At 34.7% G+C, this 24122-nt stretch overlaps 1 protein-coding gene across 1 annotated transcript in view; it reads right to left on the bottom strand.

The window, feature by feature from the left end:
* LOC145279882 (phosphatidylinositol 3-kinase regulatory subunit alpha-like) overlaps nt 1-22680 on the bottom strand; it is a 140331-nt gene extending 117651 nt beyond the window's left edge. The window contains exon 1 of the mRNA XM_080131341.1: nt 22379-22680. The gene's annotated coding sequence lies outside the window, so the exon portion shown is untranslated. The remainder of the gene's footprint in view (nt 1-22378) is intronic.
* Between the last annotated feature and the right edge of the window lie 1442 nt (nt 22681-24122).

Genomic DNA, 24122 nt, shown 5'->3' with positions numbered 1-24122 from the left:
TTGGCAGCATTGAACGCGACCAACCACTTTTGTCCCCATTCCACTACAGATTGGAGGTCTTCCTCTAGTGTTTCTGCCATTTCTTTAGGTAAAGCAGCAGCAGCTGTGACAGCGTCAATAATGGTGCCGCTGAGAAAAATCCGTTCATTGACGCAATACACATGAACTCACTAGATTCACATGGCAAGTCCAAAGCACATTTTTTTCATATACACACATCAATAGAATAGCTCGTACATCACTACAACCAAGAAAACCACCAGATAAGTCTGCACAGCAAAAGAAAAAAAACAAAATGTAAAACACAAGCACTGCAGTAGACGCAACTCAGGGACAATATTAACGCAAATAAGTATTACACAAAACATTGCAACAATTCAACACTGACTAGGTTACATTCACAACTTTTTCAGCTTTAAATTGATATAACACATGCATACATACACCAAGACGATTCCCTACAACACATTAAGACACAATAAACAAATATAATTAATTTGCCCTTTGTCTTCAACTACGTCTGCGCCACCACTATAAAAATACTAGTAGTCACGACAAAAGGTTAGTCGCCCAAAGTCACAGAAAATCTACAACATGGGATAATTATCGGCTCCGTCGGACTCCTTCCCGACATTAAATCCACTCTCGCGCCCATCATCCTTACAAACTTTGAAGACTTTGTTTATTTTTACTTTCTCATTAAGTTTAATTTTTATAAATAAACGATTGAGAAATCAATCATTTAAAATTTAAATACATATTGTTCGTCTGGTTCCTTCTCGCCACCATACGCTTATTCATAATATAACAATTACCTGGCAAGTTTGAAACAGATCACCTTGAAGCAAGGTTTGGCCAATACCGGCAACCTAGCAGGAATCAGTATAATATCTCTATACATCAAGTGTTTAAATGTGAAAAAAACTTAGAATGCTTAATAAACAAACTTGATTTGAAAAATTTACAAAAAGCTAACTAGGACGAAATAACAAGGAAGCAACAGTAATTTAGTAATTTAACAGACTTATTAGGTTGGTGCAAAAACAATATCATTGTCTCACATATGTTACTTTTATATATGGCTAGCAGGGGTACCTGGCATTGCCTGGGTGTTTGGAGGTTATGTGTTTTGGGAGGGGGGGGGAGATCAAAACAAATATGATAAAAAAAAAATAAATAAAATAAAACGATGTTAAACTTTATAAAATCAGAAAAAAATAAAAATAAAAAAGTTTTGGTAGATAGGTAGGTAGGATTGAACCAGAAGCCTGGAGGCAAAGGTGGAAAATAAAGTGTGAAAAAAAAACAGACATATTACCGCTTGGCCATCAAAGGAGAGTAACAGAAAAACGTTTGAATTTAAGCTTTAAAAACTCAATTGACAGGTGCGTGAATTTAATGAGGTCAAATATCACGCCATACAGGGAATGAAATCTCAAACTTAACTTTTACTGTGAGCTTTTTTGGGCTTGTTTACCCAACTTTGTCTGCGAGATAGTTTTTCTGGTTTTGTTTCCTTCAAGATGTTGGGGGGGAGCACCAGTGTCAAAATGAATAGCAATTGTGTAATATAAGGGGTTTCCCCCGCATTGATTAAACATCATTGCTTTCTGGACGTTCCCGGCATGAAAGCCGGGAATCACACCTTCGCTTCAGATTAGTTTAACTTTTATACAAAAAAGCTGAACACACATGAGAGGAGCCGAAATAGGAAGAATTTCGTAAAAGTCGATGTAAATAAATCTAAACACAACGCGCATTTGCAAATCCTAGATATTACGATATAGACAGTATATAAAAAGTTCTAAAAAGTAGTAACCTCACGAAGAACCCCCTCCCCACAAGTCTTTGTTGGACATACAAAAAAATGTGCACACACTAACACACATTTTCGTTTTTATAGACTAGCGGAGGTGCTCAGTGGTGCCCGGGTGTTTGTAGGTGTAAAAGAAAAAAAAAGTTTTGGTAGGGAGGTAGGCTCAAACCCGAAGCCTTAAGGCGAATAGCTTGATAACTTACCACGACACTACGAGGGCAGTGGAAATGAGAATGGTCGAAATTAAATGATTAAGAAGTGACAGGTGCGTAAATTTAATGAGGTCAAACATCACACCATAGGGGAATGAAATCACACACTTAACTTTGGCTTCAAGATCTTTGGGAAAACTAGCTCCCCATAGAAAGGGGAATGAACTGAACTGAATAGCAATTGTCTGATATGATGGGTTTTGCCCGCATTGATCAAAGCTGATTGCTTTTCTGGACTTCCTGGCACGAGTGCCAGGTAGACGCATTTGCTCCGGATTCAGTTTCACTTTTTTATACGGAAAAGCTAAACAAACACGCGGAGACTAGGAAATACCGCGAAAATATCATGTAAAAGTTGCTCAAATAAAAGATAGACACGACCTCGTTTCATAAATCGTAGATATTATAATCTAGTGAGTATATAAAAAATGAAAGAAAACATGAGAGTTTTCACAGGAAGTGAAATGCGTCCAAATTTAGCGATGAAAAAGTTGACATGCAGAAAGTGAGAGTTAAGTGAATGAGTTCACGCAGGCAAAGAAATGAAATCACGCCGTTAGCCAGTTAAGCTTTCAGCTTCCTGCCTGCCGTATTTGTTTCCCCAAGATGTTGGGGAAAACTAGCTTCTCATAAAAAGGGAGTGTCCAAATGAATAGCAATTGTCTGATATGAGAAGTTTCTCTCATATCAGACAATTGCTATTTATTTGGACACTCCCTGGCAGGAGAGCCGGGAAGCTGCCTTCGCTTTTGATTAGGTTTGCTTTTATACGAAAAGCACAAATAAACATGCAAGAAGACAGAATAGCGCAAATTTTGTAAAAGTCGCTCAAATAAGATGACCTCTGTTTGCAAATTGTAGATATTATAATCTAGAGAGTATATAAAAAGTTCTAAAAAATAGTAAACCATCCCCCCAGAGAACCCCGGCGAAAAAAGCCTTAGCTGGACATACAAAAACGCTTTGCCTTATATTAGATTTCTGAATTAATTCATTGATATATAGCCATGTTATATACATATATCATCTTGAAGCACATTTTTCGCTCTATCAAATCATGTTATTCGTTACAGTTCTAAATCTCTTAATTTCTTTGTAGGCTTTTCGACAGCATGTGCAAAATTCAAATCCGCATGATTTTCTTGTTCCAGTTCAAACTAGACCGAAAAGCTGTTGAACCAGCTCGTGATATCAATGTATTTGACCCAGAAACCACTAACAAATGTGTGGCATAACGGTGGTTCAAGAAATTTTGCAATGGTGATGAGAGCCTCGAAGATGAAGACGGTCACGGTCCACTGACTGCAGTTGATAATGAACATTTGAAAGCATTAAATGAAAACGATCCTTGCAAAAGAACTTGAGGTCAACACTCAAGTGTCATTCACCATTTAAAACAAATAGGGAACTCAAAAAAGCTGGATAAATGGGTACCGCATCAATTGAACGATAATAAAAAAAATTGTCGTTTTGAGCTGTCTTCTACACTCCTTCTGTGCAACAAAAACGACCCATTTCTTGAGTGGATTGTGACATGTGATGAGAAGTGGATCCTCTGCTACAACCGGCGACGTTCAGCACAATGGTTGGATGCCGAAGAAGCTCCACAACACTTCCTGAAGACGAAATTGCACCAAAAATGGTTATGGTGACTATTTGGAGATCTGCAACCAGTCTCATCCATCACAGCTTCTTGAACCTGTGTGAAACAATTACAGCAGAGAAGTACTGTCGACAAATTGACAAAATGCACTAGAAGCTCCAACGTATGTGGACGAGATTGGTCAACATGAAAAGACCAATTCTCCTCCATGACAACACTCACCCGCATGTTGCTCAACTGACCCTACAGAAGCTGAACAAATTGAGCTACAAGACTCTGCCTCATTCATCTCTCGCCCATCAATTATCACTTTTTCAAGCATCTCGACAACTTCCTGCGCGAAAAAGGCTTCGAAAGCCATGATACTGAATCGGTCTTCAATGACTTTATTGCTTCCAGAACTCCGGATTTCTATGCTAATGGGATAAATAAACTTGTTTCTCATTGGCAAAAATGTGTCGATTCTAATGGTTCTCATTTCGATTAATAAAGTTTATTATGAAAGGAGTTATGATCTTTTCAAAAAACGACTTTATTTTTGCGCCAACCTATTAACAGAGGATGATGTTAATGAGTGCAGAGAAGTACTTCCTATTATATTATACTTAGCAGATTATATGCTGTTATGCAGTTTTTTAGAAATTGAAATGCAATAATTGTGGAAGAATTAATTGAAATAAACAGCTATTTTCAGGGTATTAACAGAGGTTCTTCGTTATACTCAAATAAGGCAAATTTTATGTAAAATACGAGGGGCGTGCAATAAGTAATACCCCTGACCCACTTCCAGTTGTTTGATCTAGCTGAAATTTTGCATGTGCAATGATTTATATCTCTACGGGTTATGTGGCAAATTACAGCTCTGAACTAATTGTGGTTTCTGTTTTAAAGGTGTTTGAACTGAGTCAGGTGTGAAATAGAGCCTGTTGAATGTCGAGCAATGATCCAGTTTTTGTATTTGAAAGGACGCACACCACAGGAGACTTGATGAAATGAAAGAAACTTATGGTGATAATGCCCCACCATATGACCTTGTAAAACGCTGGCATCATGAATTCAAACATGGCTGGAAGTCTGTAGAAACAGCTCCCAGACCTGGTCGCCCCCCCCCTCTTCTGCCATTGATGAGGCACCTGTCCGTCAAGTTGAAGCTGCCATTTTGGAAGATCGGCGCATTACTATTCACCAAATAGCCCAAGATGTCAAGATTAGTGCAGGGTCTGTGGAAACTATCATTCACAACCATTTGCATATGCATAAGGTGTCTGCCAGATGGATTCCAGGTTGCTCACACCATTCCAGAAGCGAGAACGCGTCGAGTGCTCGAGAATGAATTTGGAGATGTGCCAAGAAGATAAGTTAATTTTTCAAAAGACTGATTACACAGGATGAAACCTGGGTTCATCACTATGATCCAGAGATGCACTTGGACTCACCACCTCCAAAGAAGGCAAGGGTGCAGCCCTCCGCTGGCAAGGTCATGCTCACAGTCTTCTGGGACCAGGATGGAGTAGTGATGACAGATTTCCTGGCAAAGTGTACCACAATTACAGGAGCCTATTATGCTTCACTTTTGAGGAAATTAAGGGAAGCTATCAAAATCAAGAGGCGGGGCATGATCAGCAAAGGTACTCTCCTCCTGCAGGACAACGCTTCAGTCCACAACTCGCATGTCACCAGATCAGAAGCTTGGGCATGTGGTTATGAAATCCTTCCCTATCCTCCCTACTCACCTGACTTTGCACCCTCTGACTTTTTGTATTTGAAAGAACGCACACCACAGGAGACTTTTGATGAAATGAAAGAAACTTATGGTGATAATGCCCCATCATATGACCTTGTAAAACGCTGGCATCATGAATTCAAACAGCCATGAAGTTGTTTTTGAAAGGAAAGCGTTTCCCAGATGATGCAGCCTTGATTTCTAAAGTCATGTCATGGTTAGAGGACCAACCTGGGGTCTTCTACAAAAACAGTCTCCAGAACTACATCAAACGATGAGAGAAATGCATAACTCTGGGTGGTTCCTATGTAGAGAAAAACTAATAACTGTGCCAAGTTTCGTTGCTCTACTGCTATGGGAAGTGGGTCAGGGGCATTACTTATTGCACGCCCCTCATACAGTAGAACCTCAAGATACAACATCAAAAATTAGAAACAAACATGTAATCTCTGAACGTATATACTATTCACTGTACAAAGCAGGTAAGGGTAGAGCGGTAGCCCTAGATATATTTAAAGCCTTTGACAGGGTTTGGCATGATGGGCTTCTCAGGAAAATCAGATCTTACAGTATTACTGGACAAATACTTAACATAATTAGATCTTTCTTGAATAAGAGAAGAATCCAGGTTGTCCTCAACGGTCGTACATCTAAACAATATGATATAAATGCGGGTGTACCTCAGAGGTTGATCCTTGAACCTTTATTATTCCTCATATTCATAAATGACCTCCCTGATAAAATTGTTTCTGAGATGAGTATATTTGCTGATGACACCACACTCTATAAAGGCACGAGGGGAAAACAAATGAACACATATGTAAGGAAATGGCAAAAACACTAGAGAAAGACCTCTAATCTGTGGTTGAATGGGGACAAAAATGGATAGTCACATTCAATGCTGCCAAAACTAAGCTTGTTTCCTTTAATAATTACAAGAAACTTTCTCAACCATTAATAACTATGACTAAAGACACATTACCTGAATGTACTTCTTTCAAACTCCTTGGCCTAATGTTCACAGGGAACATGAGCTGGAACAGATACATTGAGAGCATTGCCAAGACTGCTGCAAAGTAGGTGGGCTCTCACTACAGTGATAGAAAGCTACTTACGCCTGAAAGTATCTTGCGCCTCTATAAGGCCATCATTTGGCCATGTAAGGAGTATCATCATTTGGCCATGTAAGGAGTATCATTGTCACATTTGGGCTGGTGCATCTGCTACTTGTCTCTCACTCCTGGACAAGGTTCAAAAGAGAGTCGCCAACCTGATAGGTTCTGAACTGTCCCATCGACGAAATGTTGCATCCCCCTGCCTATTCTATAACTACTTTAATGGTGAATGCTCTGATGAACTAAAAAAGTGCTTGTACCCCTCGAGGTAAATACCCCGGACAAACCCAACAAGCCGCTAAATCTCACCCCTACACAGAGATCCCTAGGTGTAAAAAAGCCTTCTACTCCAATAGTTTCTTCCCCAGAACGACTAGACTTTGGAACTGCCTTCTGGAATTCTGCTTTTCCAACTGTACTGACATGCAGAAGTTCAAGTGTAATGTGAACAGACATCTTGCTACTCATCTCCCTTCATAATATCCCTGCAACTTATGTCCTCGATATAAGCCCTCTACTTCAAAGTGGCACTGTGCCTTGTTTGGGGTGAAAACTGAATAAAAAAATTTTAAAAATCAAGAAACATGTTTTGTTTATCTCACCTTGTGCTTCCAACATTGCCATGAATGAATTGTAAACTCTTTGTCAGTTTTTCTTACATATTTTCTGCTTGTCAGGAAAGTTCATCAATATTGTAATTTACTTTACATTGATACTCTCTTGCAAGTCTTTCATATCCTTCTTGCCTCGGTGCAGGTAATCCATAGCTTGGCAATGGGTGACCGCACATGAGAAATTTTTCTTCAATTAGGCAGAGTTTCATTAAAATCTGCTTCTGGATTGTTAACGTCTTACCTTTGTCTGTAAACAGACCATGTAATAAAAAGTGTAGTATCTGTTCTGATACATTTCTGCTGTTCTATTCTTGATCAGTAAATGACTGAGGCACTTTAAATAATTGTCCCAACCCAGAGTATTCTCTTTTGGAAAGCTGGATTTTACTCACATTAAAAACCGACCTTGTGTTTGACTAACTTTGCTCTCCTAGGGATGCAAGTAAACGTGGACATAAAATTATTTTTCTCTATCCCCATATCACCCTCGAACAGCTGCATTTAAAATATTAAAAAAATGATTTATTTTGGAGAAGAATTCAACCTCTGTCCCATCCACGTAATGTTGCATCCCTCTGCCTGTTCTACAAGTATTTTAATGGTGGATGCTCTGACAAACTACAAGTCCTTGTACCTCCCCCCTCGACATAAATACCCCCAACAAACTCAACAAGCAGCAAAATCCCACCCCTACACAGTAGAGATCCCTAGATGTAAGAAAGCCTTCTACTCTAATAGTTTCTTCTCCAGAATTGCTAGACTTTGGAACTCTCTTCCAGGATTCTGCTTTCCCAACTGTACTAACATTCAGAAGTTCAAGTGTAATGTGAACAAATATCTCACTGCTCAAATCCCTACATAGTATCCCTGCAACTTAAGTCTCCAATGCCCAATACATCAAAGTGGCACTGTGCCTTGTTTTGGGGTGAAAATAGAATTTAAAAAAATTTAAAAAACAATGCTTTGGCAGATGCTAATCTTTTTTATGTTGACTCTTGTGATGATGTGGCTCATAGCATTGAACAAGTAGAAAAAATGCGCATCTAGAGTTCATCAAATTGTTTGTTTATTCCCTAGATCCATATCTAGATTTTGCAGTATTTGTTTTCCATTTCAAAACACATAATTTTACATGCATTATTCTTGCTTTTTTTGTTTATTTATCTTCAGTTTCAGTATAAATTGAAGCATGTTCAAAGTTTTTTAAAATTGTTTAATTAAATAATGAATGCATTTTAGTTTGTAAAATCCATGAAACAACAAAATGATTCTTTTTTAACACATTTTGAATTCTTGCTTTTCTTTTTCTAATATCGAATAATTTAAGCTTCAGTAGAAATTGTGCTTCTTATTTTTCTGTTTTTTTAATGCAATTTTTAAATTTTCTAATGCTCTGTAAAAATCTTTCATTCAGTCAAAATGTAAGCTTAGTAAACCAATTCAATACAAATTTTTTCAAATAAACATTTATTTGTTTATGAATCTCACTTTTCAATGTAATCACGTCTTCATCAGAATATACAGTTTTTTTTTTTATCTTTTTTATTTCTCATGACATGATGCTACTAAGAAAAACAAGACATGTTCAGTGTTATCAACAATCGACAGTCTGACTCTTCAACAGATCTTGCTTGCTAGGACGTCAGAGAGGACGTTATTTTTCAGTGAACAGGCCTGAATCTATTATTTGTCAGTCATGACACAGCTGCCAAATGCCTGGCAAAATCGACTATATTAGTATTGCAAAGAGTACTCACAAGCAAGAACATTTGATACTATGTAACCTGCATGAATTGTATACTAGTTTTAAATATCCCAATGTCAAGGTGGGGCTTTCCAAAATTTTAGAGTTGCATATAAAGTAATACGTTTTAGTTAGGTCTACAGGTACCGATTCTGTTTATGTGTAGAATGGGAAACTTCTTAAAGACACCATTGCCAGGCAGAATGAACCCCAAAGGAGAAAGTGTCTAAGGAATATGAAATTCACAAGCAGTCTCCACTGGCATGTATATCCCAGTTAGGGGAGATGACAATGTTATATTTTTGAAGTTCTTGTAGGAAGATATCAACATCTTTCTACGTACAGTACCTGGTATTTCCCAACAGCCACTCACTCGATACTGATCAGGCTCAACGTTGCTTAACTTCAGTGATCTAATGAGAACAGGTGTTTCAATGTGATTATGCCAAATGTAGACATCATCACTAAGGACAACACTTACAAGGATTTGAGTTCAAAACGAGTTTGTGATTCTTCCAACAAGAAATGCATGATGCATTGTTGTGAGGCATGTTCTGGCAGAGAAGCACTGCAGAAGTTCTTGGATGAAGAGCTAGTTGATGTGAATCCTGTCCAACAATATATGAAGAATACAAAGACTTTTGATTGGCACAATTCACAATATCACAAAACGTGTGTATGCAGCAAAATGTCAATCTAGATACTTGAATAAAAAGAATCTTTGTTTAATAAAATTCTTGTCGTTTCATTTCCTCAACTAAACTTTTTTTAAGAAATATATTTCATGGAATGATTATGGTAATTTGCAATTTTCACAACCCATGGTTGGTTACAATTTCAAATCAATCTACCTCACCGATCAAGTACTGTGTACAGATGGAAACTTGGATAGTTCCACTGTTTCATCTTTGAAGATGGTTTTGCTCATGGTTCATTTTGCTATGGTTCCTGAATCAAGGCAATCATAAGCAAAGTCACAAAAGAAAGTTAACCAATCTCAATTCCACCACTTGTAGATGCAAGAGCTCAGCAAAGTCATCTCTGATGGAGATCATCTGTATCTTCAGCTGTCTATCAATATCATAGCACCGCACAAGCAGAGAAGTAGGGAGGATTACATTAGAAATTAATTCCCCTGTAAGCAACAACCTGCATGTCCGAACTATCAAAGAGATCGCAATAACAAGATGAATGGTAGAGACTTCAGAGACAAGCACTCCAACTTTCAACGAGCCACAATATGAACAATGGCTGCCCAAAGAAAATAAGCATAAATAACAAAATTAATAATTTCACATTTATAAGCATTACTGTATATCAAATGTACATAAAAAAACTTATGAAAAAGGAGATAAATGATATCAAAGACCAAATCAGAAGATAAAGGTCTATCATATTGTACCTATTTACAATGCCTCCCCACAGGACAGAGTTAGACACCAGGGTCGTTTTTTAACGTGGAGAAAAGGTACAAAAATAGTCTCAGTCATGAAGAATTTCTCCTCCACTGAAAGAGAACAAGAAATGGAAGTGCTGCATCTGAAGAACAGATACTACACTTTGATCTTGGCCAACCAGGTCTATTATATTGTAGCATTAGTCTCTTTTTTTATCATTTCTTTGTCATAAACAATAATCTTACAAAACTCAATATTTGATTCTGGTCCATCGTTTTTTCTTGTAGATTGTTTCAGTTAAGAAGAGTAAAATGTAATTTGATTAATTCCTTCCAGAAAATACTTTGAAACAAAATTATTTTCAAATGGTTGTATTTTAAAAAAAAAAAAAAAAAAAAAAAAAAAAAAAGGATATACGAGGTGTCTTCAATAAGTTTCCATACTTTTTTCATATGGGCACTTTTATTGATAGTACACACATGAAACTCTAATCCCTTTCAAAGTAATCTCCTCCAGTTGCAATGCACTTATTGTACCGATTCAATAACTTCTGGAAAGCTTCATAGAAGTTCTCTTGTATGAACATGTCAATGACCCTCGTGACAGCCTCTTTCATCTCAATTGTTTCATAACAACAGCCTCTAAGTTTATGAAATAACTAAAAGTCATAGGGAGCAAAGTTGGGACAACAAGAGGATGAGGAACTGTCTTGATGCTCATCTTTGTCAAATAGTTTCTGACAAGGATGGAGTTGTGGACTGATCCATTATCCTGGTTGAAATGCTACTGACTAGATTTGAAGAGTGCTGGCCTCTCTTCCTGAACCCCCTTAAAACCTCAACATAATATTCCTTGTTGACTGTCTGTCCAGTGGGAACCCATTGCATGTAAATTATGCCTATGATCTCAAAATAAAGGGATTATCGTAAGTTTCTAGGTGGATTTGCTCTGGCTGGCCTTCTTGGGCCTGAAAGAGCCAGCATTCTTCCACTGGGAACTGTCTCTGGGTCATCGCAGTAGATCCAGCTGTCATCGCAGATTACCAGAGCATTAAGAACTGCGGAATCTGAATTGATCAGTTTGACCATTTCCCTGCTGTCATAGCGTCTTTCTTTCTAATCTTCTTTGGGCACTTTTCGGCAAACTTCATGCAATTCTTCTGCATCTTCAGTTCCTCAAGAATTTTTGAATACAGTTCCCACACTGACATCAAACTGTGCACTTATTGTCTCGATAGACACACGATGGTCCTTATCCATTAAATTTTTTATTTGGTCAATCAGTGTTCTGACTTCTTACTTCTCCTATACCTCTCATCATTCCTCACAGACTCTCTGCCTTCCTTGAATCTCTTATGCCACTCAAAAACTGATACTCAAATCAAAATGGTCCAAAAGCAGTCTGAAGCATTCCATACGTTTTTGTGGCATTTTTTCCAAGTTTAAAACAGAATTTTATTGCATATTGTTCTTCTAAAATGTCCTCACATCCAGACTGTGTTTTTGAAATTCATCAGCAGTGACGATCAGGCTTTAGTAGGGTGTATTCCAATTCCTGCTGTAGTTGTTCATTTGAACCTAGCATCATAAAACTTGGTCAGTCATCTCATAAGATGTAAAACAATAATATACTTAATTTTCAAGAGTTTGCAACAATTTTAAATGCCTGTACAAAAAAGTTTGGAAACTTAACGGCACCTCATAACTCATAACTTGTTATTCATCCATAAAGATTGATTGAAACGAAAAAATTATTTTGTAAAAAAAAAAAAAAAAAAAAATGTTATAATTTTAATTAAATACCCTATCAGACAAAAATTACTTTCTAATAATTGTATAAGGTCAGTCGTTGGTGCTGCCTCCAGCCCTCTTTCTTGCTTTGACAAACTACAAAACCAACTTTGCAAGCTAATGAGGGATGATCTTTATCAGAGAAAAGATGTTAGTATTCCTCTATTCCATCACTATTTTCATGAAAGGTACTCAACTGAATTTCAATTACTGGATCCTTCTTGTAAGACATTCGCAGCAAGAACTCATATTTTACAACTGAAAAGAACTTTCCCTTCTTTCACCATATATCTAGTAGCAGATGAAATCTTGATGCAGCTTAGATAAGTAAGTCCCGCAGATGAGCCTCATTCTGACATTCGGAAAATTGAGGTTAACAACCGGTGAAGCTACCAAAAAGTAACATTTTAAATGAAGATGGATATAAACAATATTTTTAAAATTAATTTTTAATTTTACTTAAAAACAAAATGTCAACATATATAAACAAAAAAAAAACAAAATATTTAGATAATAGTTTCTTAATTTTAAATAAAAATTGATTGTAAAGAAATTATTTTGTAAATAATTATTGAAAAATATTGCAGTGTTTATATAGCTGGTTCTTTGGGATAATAGGGGCGCCTCACCCCCCCCCCTCCAAAAAAAAAAGACAACAAACGAAAAAGCTTTTAATGTTTTTACTATTTTAAAGCGCTTTTTTTTTTTTCTTTTAAGTTTGAAACACAAGTAGTGGCTAATTAACTTAGAACAACAAGGGCGTATGGCAGAAATTCTTCAGGGTTTAAATGTATTGTAATGCTTTTATTGGAGTCGAAAAACGTTTTTCAGACACCATATTACTTCCTATTTACTTGGCTCCTCACGAGGGCAGAGTTGGACACAAGGTCGGTTTTGAATGTAGAGAAGCATTTATTACTAAAAAACGAAATGGTGAAATATAAAAGCAAGTTAAGCTAAAATTAAAAAAAAAAACATTTTAAAGAATTAAAGAAAGACAAAATTCAAAGAAATTTTGAACATTTATTACTAAAAGGCTTTAGTAGGGTGTATTCCAATTCCTGCTGTAGTTGTTCATTTGAACCTAGCATCATAAAACTTGGTCAGTCATCTCATAAGATGTAAAACAATAATATACTTAATTTTCAAGAGTTTGCAACAATTTTAAATGCCTGTACAAAAAAGTTTGGAAACTTAACGGCACCTCATAACTCATAACTTGTTATTCATCCATAAAGATTGATTGAAACGAAAAAATTATTTTGTAAAAAAAAAAAAAAAAAAAAAATGTTATAATTTTAATTAAATACCCTATCAGACAAAAATTACTTTCTAATAATTGTATAAGGTCAGTCGTTGGTGCTGCCTCCAGCCCTCTTTCTTGCTTTGACAAACTACAAAACCAACTTTGCAAGCTAATGAGGGATGATCTTTATCAGAGAAAAGATGTTAGTATTCCTCTATTCCATCACTATTTTCATGAAAGGTACTCAACTGAATTTCAATTACTGGATCCTTCTTGTAAGACATTCGCAGCAAGAACTCATATTTTACAACTGAAAAGAACTTTCCCTTCTTTCACCATATATCTAGTAGCAGATGAAATCTTGATGCAGCTTAGATAAGTAAGTCCCGCAGATGAGCCTCATTCTGACATTCGGAAAATTGAGGTTAACAACCGGTGAAGCTACCAAAAAGTAACATTTTAAATGAAGATGGATATAAACAATACTTTTAAAATTAATTTTTAATTTTACTTAAAAACAAAATGTCAACATATATAAACAAAAAAAAAACAAAATATTTAGATAATAGTTTCTTAATTTTAAATAAAAATTGATTGTAAAGAAATTATTTTGTAAATAATTATTGAAAAATATTGCAGTGTTTATATAGCTGGTTCTTTGGGATAATAGGGGCGCCTCACCCCCCCCCCCTCCAAAAAAAAAAGACAACAAACGAAAAAAGCTTTTAATGTTTTTACTATTTTAAAGCGCTTTTTTTTTTTTCTTTTAAGTTTGAAACACAAGTAGTGGCTAATTAACTTAGAACAACAAGGGCGTATGGCAGAAATTCTTCAGGGTTTAAATGTATTGTAATGCTTTTATTGGAGTCGAAAAACGTTTTTCAGACACCATATTACTTCCTATTTACTTGGCTCCTCACGAGGGCAGAGTTGGACACAAGGTCGGTTTTGAATGTAGAGAAGCATTTATTACTAAAAAACGAAATGGTGAAATATAAAAGCAAGTTAAGCTAAAATTAAAAAAAAAAACATTTTAAAGAATTAAAGAAAGACAAAATTCAAAGAAATTTTGAACATTTATTACTAAAAGGCTTTAGTAGGGTGTATTCCAATTCCTGCTGTAGTTGTTCATTTGAACCTAGCATCATAAAACTTGGTCAGTCATCTCATAAGATGTAAAACAATAATATACTTAATTTTCAAGAGTTTGCAACAATTTTAAATGCCTGTACAAAAAAGTTTGGAAACTTAACGGCACCTCATAACTCATAACTTGTTATTCATCCATAAAGATTGATTGAAACGAAAAAATTATTTTGTAAAAAAAAAAAAAAAAAAAAAAAAAAAAAAAAAAAATGTTAAAATTTTAAATAAATACCCTATCAGACAAAAATTACTTTCTAATAATTCTATAAGGTCAGTCGTTGGTGCTGCCTCCAGCCCTCTTTCTTGCTTTGACAAACTACAAAACGAAGAAGTGAAACATAACAAGTGAAAATAAATAATTGCAACGAAAGGCAAGCTAAGTCAATGTAAAAAGGGTCAATAATGGTAGAAGCACCAGTGTTACAAACTATTACATGCCACTTGACCTAACTGTTCAGACTTTTTAGAACAAGGCTCGTCTGCGGTACGAAATTTCTAGGAACAATATTTCTTTCCAAGAAGTTTCTATTTGTGGAATACCCTGCAGGATACATCATGATTATCTTCAAATATCATGTCAACAAATACTTATCACAAACCAATCCCCTAAGTAATCAAATTTTGTTCATTTTCATCATTTTCAATAATCTAATATTCTTCATCATTAAACCGAGAATCCATAACATTAACTCTTATCCTTGAATTGTTTTTGGCCTGGATTAATGGAGACTCATTCAAAATATTAAAAAAAAAAAGTTTTCACTGTGTGATGAATTAGAAGACTGAAAGAAAATTGTATTTTAAGGCTTAAAAAGTAACGTTACATCTGACAGAGTAAAAAGTGTTTGTTTGTGAAAAATGGCAATAAAAAAAGACTGATTACTTGAGCAACATGTGTTAGGAGAGGTGAATTTTGAAACAGTAATAGTAAACAATAAATTTATAAGTAATCAATACAAGCAAACAGGTAGTTGAGTGAAAATGAGTCTATGACTACCTGGGAAAAAACATAATAGACTATGTAAAATCCTAGAAATTTATGAAATAATCCACAAACTTGCTGGATTTGTGCTTGATAAATTAATATATTAGATGGGGACTGAACAATGTACTCCTCAAAATGATGAAAAAATATTTCATGGAATTGTTAACAAAATTAACAATCCTTTCTGCAATATAACCATATTTGGTCTAAATAAATTTTAGTCTATGTCTGACACTCAAGTTTAAGTCATGAATGTCAATTGTTTTATCACAGTTTAATGATATTAGTTAGGTACACTTTGGTGATAGTCTCATCGGTAAGGGGTGTGATACTGGATTGAATTGACATTCACAGGACGTTAACCTTTCAGATTTTTATCTGTGGGGTTCTCCTAAAGATAATGCCTATGAAAACAATCTTCAAACTATTATGCATATAAAGCAGGCCATCACAGATAAAATTAAGACAGCCAAAACAGTTAAGAATTTTGCATGCCGCATGTTAAGTGGTTATGCAAATTTTATTAACGATTCCATGTGTGGCATTTTTGAAGAGTTAGTAATTCACCAATGACATCCAAAAATGCTGATGAGATGGTAATTCAAACCCATTCACTAGTGTCCCGATAAAGCCTGAAAGGGAGGTAATCCGCGATTGACTTTTTCCTGCATTTCTGGTTGGCTAGCAGGAATGTGTTATTGAGAAGCTGAAGACATGTGCAACAACCATCAAAGAGGATCTTGCAATGATTTCTGGCCCACACGTGGTTAGTCTTCAAACAAGGTATCTCATGTGACCACCATTTATGGGCTGCTATAGTCTCAGATGAGATGCACATCAAAGAAGTTGCGATGAATCTGCCATAAACACAAATAAAAGACAAGGCCACTGTGAGGACGAGTAAAAATATATTCAACAAATGTGAAGTCAAAATTTCAACTATGAACATGAAAATGATTTAATGAATTTTTGTTTATAAAAAAATTACATGATGTTAAGAAAACACATTAGAGGAGACTCATAAACTGTGCAGAAATATGTCAGAGTGTGGGGGGGGGGAGAATGCACAATGGCAGAGAATAAAAGAGAGGACCTAAAAGAGCCTACAACATAAAATAATGTCAACTCAGCAGTCAAAACGAATCAACAACAAAGTGCTCATTTATGCATATGAGAATATATACGGTTATCCATCTGCCTCCTCAGTGAAAATTTGCAATTTTTTCTGCAAATTTAACTAGATTTGGTACAAATAAATTCCAGTCTACACCTGACTTGTCCACCAAGGTTTAGTTATGAATGTCTAACAGTCTTTCTGTTATTGTCGTTCAGTGCTAAGCACATGTGAACATGACATGCTAAAAAAAAAAAAAAATCCAACCATTTTAAAAAACTCTTGTATTTACATTTGCACAAATTCCTGATCACGACACCCTAGCCCATCAGATGACTTTCATTTTAGCAGACCATGCATTTTGCTGAACAAGACTCTACATAAAGGAAGTAATGTATATACAGGTGCATAGCGTGCTGGTCGACATAGGTGACATTTTGGAATTTTCCTTCTCCAAGATTAGTTGCCTAATAAAGCTTTAGAGTCTAGTGTATCCTACTATTTCACCCATAGCTGGAGGGAATATAGAGATGTATTCATAAAAGTGATATTACTAAGCTTGTTAACATGCGTACATGTGAACAAAACGTAAAAACCATTACACAATTTCAGTTGTTGCTCTGAACACTATGATTAGTTTGTATCGTATGAATTATTGCTTGTGTGCAATTAGATGTAAAATAGATTCAGCATATTTTATTAAGTACACATTTTTTTAAAAATCATCATCATACTTGGTTAAACACCATGTATTGAACAGCTTTCAAAATTTACTTCTAAGCTAACCAGGCACTTTATCATTTTTTCTCAAGTCCATTATTACAATGGGCAACAATTATTTTACTTTTTGAATGTTGTCTACAACGATTTAGGATATTTTTGTATTTCCCTCCATCAGCATCATTTTATGCTAAATTGATTTAAAAAATAATCAGATTGTGTGACAAAATCGATTACAATCTTGTGGCATTATCAGCTGATTTTTGTCAACACATATCACACTAAATGTTTTTAAGAAAAAAATGTTTTGCCAACAACATATTATGATATAAACATCGATTACTTTAAACTGAATGGTGGTCGTTGATAAAAGTGCACATAAATTGCAGTTTGTTTCACTACTGTTCAAACTTCAGAGCTTAAAACTTTTGTTTCTTCAAACTCCTACGATGCTCAGCAGCAGGGCGGTCTCTCTTCACATTCCAATAGTAGTCAGCCATCATGACTGTGTTCCAGCAGCCCTGATACCTGGTCTCCATTTCTTTCAGGTCCTGACGGAATCACTCCCCTGCTCATCACTCATTGAACTCGCATTCATATGTGAAAATAATTAGTGTATCTTGACGCTCATGTTACAGCCCAAGTTTTTGAAAGCAGTTAACATGTTGTTGAGAAGTTCTGTGTAGTTTCTGGCCTTATTGTTGGCAAGAAAATTCTTCACTACCAAAAGAAATACCTTCCACGCCTCCAATTCCACTTCATTCATGGAGTTTTCGAACTCTGGATCTCTGATGAGCTACCGGATCTGAGGACCATCAAAGATGCCAGCTTTTCATTTTTCCATCGTCAATCTTAGAAACATCTGGCGCAACTAAGTGAAGCAGTCACCATCCTTGTCCAGAGCCCTGGTGAACTGCTTCATTAAGCTGAGCTTAGTGTGCAGCAGTGGAAAGAGTATTCTGTCTGTCCACCAGTCGGTCATTAAAGACATTCCTTACACTAATTCCTCACACACAAGCTATTCCTTTTTTTGTGTACTGAGCTCCAATTTTTTTTAAGACTTCAAATTGATATCTTTTCAACATAATCATCCAGAACTATCGGATCTGAATACTTCTTGCCATTAAAATAATCATTTCCAATCAAAACAGTTATTCAATATGGCATTTTACCGCCACCAACTTCTTCTAAAATGCTTCACACATGTGTACATGTGACCAAAACGTAAAAATCGACAAGTGGTCATAACTCAAAAATTTGACCTGATTGAGCAAAACCAACATGATTTTTGGATTCAGCACATCAGATTCGGCCTAAATCAGCTGAAAAAATACAAACAGCAAATTTGTTGTTGACCAGTGTTATCAACTTCCCCTATGGTATCCATGGATATTGCTGTGTATTGTGATTGCTCAAATCACTTCTAGTACCACAAAATACTGACATGTCTGTTCTTCTATGCTAGTCTTATACTCAACCAGAGTATCTATTCCTGGATTTCCTCACTTTTGGACCTTGTGCTACATCTTGCTGCAGTGAGAAACAAGTAAAGGCAATGTTTTTTGGGTTTTTTTTTCTTATTTTGTTCTAGCTGAGGATGAAGCATCCTACTGGATATCAGATATTTGTTATGTTATACATTCCAACTTTTTAAGATTCTAACAGTTTCTTTAAGTGCAACTGTTTGCATCTCTCTTGCACTAAGTATATTTTCCAAGTAGTTTTTGAATTCTTTTTCATGAGCTCGGTTGCTCCTAAAATTACTTGAATGATGGACATCTCCCTAAGATTCCAGTTTCTTTACATCGTGTCTAGTTAAAAGTAGGATAAACAGAGAATGGCTAATAATCCCATTTCTCCCCACACATTTCATCACCTTTAGCCTAATTTATAAAATTCGCTTACCTTTTTTTTTAACGAATAATTCAAAGTGTAGTATCTGTTCTGCTTTTGGTAAGAGGAAAAATATTTTTTAAATGAAGTAATTGAAACTACTATCTTAACCTATAGGAGTTGGATATATTTCACATTAAAATATGACCTTTTATTGCACTTTGTCCTCGTGGGGAGAAGTTAATAGGAACACGTTGATTATAGCTGATATAATTTAAAAAATATATATATATATATTAACAAATCTTGACGGAAATATGTCCAAAAAATAATCAATTTATATAAACCAGATTTTTTTTTTTAATGAGCATTGATAATTTGGTTATTATTTTCACAACGTTTCGGCCGATATAACCTCCCACTTCCTTTAGACGCATCTTTTAGAATTTCGGACCCCTCAGGTCGAACTTAGAAAAACATTATTAGAAGACTCGAAAAGATGCATGCGAAGATGGTTGGAGGAGGTTACATCGGCCGAAACTTGTGACTATAATAAACAAGATGAGAATAATCGTTCAAATATTTTATTGTACCTATTTACTATGCCTCCTCACGGGACAGAGTTAGACACCAGGGTCGTTTTTTAACGTGGAGAAAAGGTACAAAAATAAAAATTGTCTCAGTCGTGAAGGATTTCTCCTCCACCGAAAGAGAACAAGAAATAGAAGTGCAGCAATGCAGCATCTGAAGAACAGATACTACACTTTGATCTTGTCCCGAAGTTCGCTTATTTTTTTACGTCATAAAAAATATACATACATTTAAAAAAATTGTAAATGCTCAGTTTTTTTCTAAATACGAAAATTCGAAACACAGCTTGTTGCAACAAGGAAATCAATTTACAATTTAATAAAATGTTAGACTAACTTCTTTATATTTTTTCAATATCTTTAAATTTTTACAGCAAAAAAAATCTTATTTAAATTTTACTTTTTAAAACGTAATATAATATCCTAAAATAAAATACGTAACTTACATCCGCGTCGAAGAGCTATAAAATAGAACATTTAAATTTATACGAACAATTTTTTACGTACCTATTTATTGAAATTTCTTTAAACTCATCTTTGTTTTTTTATCCATTCAATTGACAATTTTTAATTTAAAAAAAAACAAACTCATGTCGATTTTCTATTATGTACTCCATATGGCATTTTCATCAATTTCAAAGGTCTATAATAAAACAAATTTGTTGGTTAAAGTTGAGGTGTTCTCTCTCGGAATAGGGGAAATCCTCCTAGACTGACGATCTTTTTAAAAGATTTTATACCACTTCAGAGAAATATACTTGTGGCATTGGGGGAACTGGATATTTCCCAAATTAAAAATCGATTTTGTGGTTAACATTACCCTCGGGAAGAAAAGGGGGGGGGCAGATAGAGAGACTAAAAAAATCCTTAATGAGGGCGAAGTTCCGCTGACAGCTAGACCTGTTTTCTTTCTTAAATAAATGCATGTAATTAAGATATCAATTTTGGTTGAAATAATCAATATGTGTAACCATGAAATAATATTTATCGTAAATGAAATGAGACTTTAATACCATTGTGGACTGGTTATAATATATATATATATATATATATATAATATATATATATATATATTTCTAGTGAAATTATATGGATTTTACACAAACACACTGATAATAATTATATATATTACATAAATATTTTTTCTTTCAGTATTTACTTCGACAATGCTCAATGCATAAGTAGATCTTAGTAATAATAGTAAAGAAATATACTTGTGGCAATCTAGATACACCGAAACGGCTGTGTTTCACTGTTTCATTCCCGACGGAATTCGTCCGACTAAATGGCTTTAATCTGTCGCATTCCTTCGGTGAATGAAACTACCATGTCATTATTGAGCGTATGACTAGGTAATAAGTCGATATATATGTGTTCTAATAGTGCCCGATATTATTTATTAATAGAGGCTGATGTAGGGGAGGGGTGCTTAGCAGACAGGTCGAGGTTTATACGATCTCCTCAGAGCCACCACCATATTTCAGACCACATAAAAAATGCTGAGAAAAATAGGTACGTCTATAGAATTTGAACAGAACTATTTTTTTGTTTGTTTTAACCCTAAACCGACACAAGTTTAAGTTGTGGGTTTAGTTCGGCTAAAGTCGGTTTGGTTCAAATTCTGTAGAAGCACCGAAAATTGTAAATAAAATAATAAAATACAGGATGAAATATATATTAAAAGGATCGTGTTTTACTTTTCAATTCCAAACAATCCGATTCCTGTTGTGGAGTTTCGAAAATCAATTTGCCATTAAAAAACAAAAAAAACTATCTATTCTGGTGCAAAAATACTTGAATATTTTTTTTATTTATACTCGTATTCTTAAATAAAATAATATTAATAAGTTCGTCTTCTTTTGTTCATTATGATTTACAACTTGACAACTTTCGAAAATATTCTCCTTCCGCCGATAAAGCAAGATTAGAAAGTTAACGAAATCCTTATTACAAATAGCATGTTGATACTTACAGCAAATACCTCCCATAAAATCGGGATTAAATTATATAATCACTATTCTAGTAGCGATTATATTGATAAGAAATTTATTATTATTATTATTGCCGTACATTTGTAAGAGAATTAGTATCATTATATTTTATGATAGTCGAAAAAGCGGAAATGACTAAAAGTATACACGCAAAGAAACATATACATTCAGATCGGCAGATAATATCAGAAATAGATGAAAAAGAAAATAATTTTCAAGTCAGAATTTGAAAAATAATACATTTTTCCGTCGCAACTAGATACTTATTCAACTATTTGTCCGGGATAGGAGTTTTTTCTTTTTCTCCCGATTCGGTTTAACAAGTCTTGAATGGAAAACATGATATTTTTGTTAAGAAAATTTTCAGAGTAAAAAGATATTAGCTTCAAGAAAGGAATCGATTTAAACAAAACAAACAAAAAAAGAAAAAGTTAAAATTTATGCAATTAAAAAACAAAGTTTTAATTTTTAAATTCTGGCATGGGAGTTAAATTTAAAAAACAAAAAAAAACGAGGTAGACGAAGTGATCGGCCAAGTTCTCTACTGAAATCTCGAAATAAGACGGTTCTGTTGTTCGTTCGACAAAAAATAAGAGTATTGTCCTCACCCCTTGTTAAGTTATTAGGCCAATATCGATGGTTGAGATTATCATTAGAGAAATATTGATGACTGGGGTGATTGTGAAGGCATCCTAGAGTAGGGATGCATTTAAATAGAAAGGTAAAAGTGATACGATACCTTGAAAATCATGTTAATTTTCTCTCCACTGATACAGGAAGTCCAATGTAAGGCGCCATGACACAAAGCCTATGACGACAGGCGGATCGAGCCAATGGTGTTGCTTAACATTAACAGCTTCTTCAAACCCTGAAAAAAGCACCTTGCATATGGCGAGAAGTCGATTTATCCGATCGCAAATGGTATACAGACACATACAACATGTACTTGAGACCCTAAAAACTATTCACATGTATAAATGTACACATATTAAATAACACTGTACAATTTTATTGTCAATATTTAAATAAAATCGACCCGACAACTTTTTAAGCGTGTTGCGAACGTCATAGTGAAAAGGAAAAAGTTTTTATATTAGCAAACATTAAGAGTTCGCAACATGTTCTTTGACAAAATGCCAAATATTAATTTTTAACGCTATTTTTTAGTTGTTAATTGTGTTTTTTCTTTATTTTTTCTTTATTTTCGTTTTTTTTATAGCATAATTTTTTTTTTTTATAGCATAATTTCATCTATGCATATTGATCTTTCATTTGTAGTGTGGCCCTATTTACTTGCCTCCCCACGAGGGCAAAGTTATACACAAGATCGGTTTGTAATGTGAAAAAATCTATTTCTTCAAAAGGGACACTCTAGATTAGAAAAATATAAATTATTTATCTTTCCCGAACCAATGGCAAACTACACTCTTCCGTGTGTCGAGCAGTCGATCTATTCGGTGGCTAGACGCGTACTTGTAAAACTAAAACCCTAGTCACAAATATAAACATAAATATATTTTAAAAGCTATGCAGTTTTATTTAGCATGACAATTCAAAACTTTGCTCATTAGAAAAAACAAAAGAAACGACACCACTACATTTCAAGCATGTTGCATAGTAAAAATATTTTTTAAAGTTTTTGCAATACTAAAAAACACCTTGCATATGTTGAGTCGATTAAACAGACAACAGGTACTTTAGACTCTAAAAACTATTCAGAAATAGTAATATACATATATTTTTCAATCCTGTATAGCATTGATTTATTTTTTAATGAAACAAATGTTTATTTGAAATTATAAAATCGACCTGACAATTGTTGAAGCATGTTGTTGGCATCGTAGCAAAAGGGGGAAACAAGTTGTCAACACGGCTTAGAGGAGTGGATTTATCCGGCTTCAAATTACATAGACGCACAATACACACGCTAACAACTTTTAACAAATGTAGATATTTATAGATTTAAAAAAATAATGTTTAATTTTATTTTAAATCGCAATTTAAAAAAATTTGTTCATTAAAAAAAAATCGAATAATTGGCCGGATAACTTTTCAATTATGCAAAAGAAAAAGTTGTACTATTACACACCCAAAAGAAAAAGAAAAAAAAAAGCACTTTGCATATATCGAAGTGACGATTTATTCAAAAATATACATAGATATACATAAAGCTGTGGAATTTTAAATGTAAATATAAAATATACAAGCGACGTTCCAAATATAATGTCTCCTATTTTTTTTTTTTATTCTGCCCAGATGGATCAGAGGAGATTGCAAATTGCATTGTTATGATAACCTGAAAGTTTTAGTGTATCAGATATTGACTTTGTGAGACTAAGAAAGCAACCGCTCTGTTATGAACGTGTGTTAGAAACAGAAATGCGTCCTTGAATTCCTTCATGCAGAAAAAAAGCATGAACCAATCAACATTGACCGGCGCCTATTGAACGTACGAAGCCGATGCAATTGATGTCATCACAGTG

The sequence above is a fragment of the Euprymna scolopes genome, chromosome 7 (genome assembly GCF_053919585.1).
Source record: "Euprymna scolopes isolate OS-2025 chromosome 7, ASM5391958v1, whole genome shotgun sequence".
Taxonomy (NCBI): Eukaryota; Metazoa; Mollusca; class Cephalopoda; order Sepiida; family Sepiolidae; genus Euprymna; species Euprymna scolopes.
The sequence above is the reverse complement of the archived record's forward strand: the minus strand, read 5'-3'. Positions and strand labels throughout refer to the sequence as shown.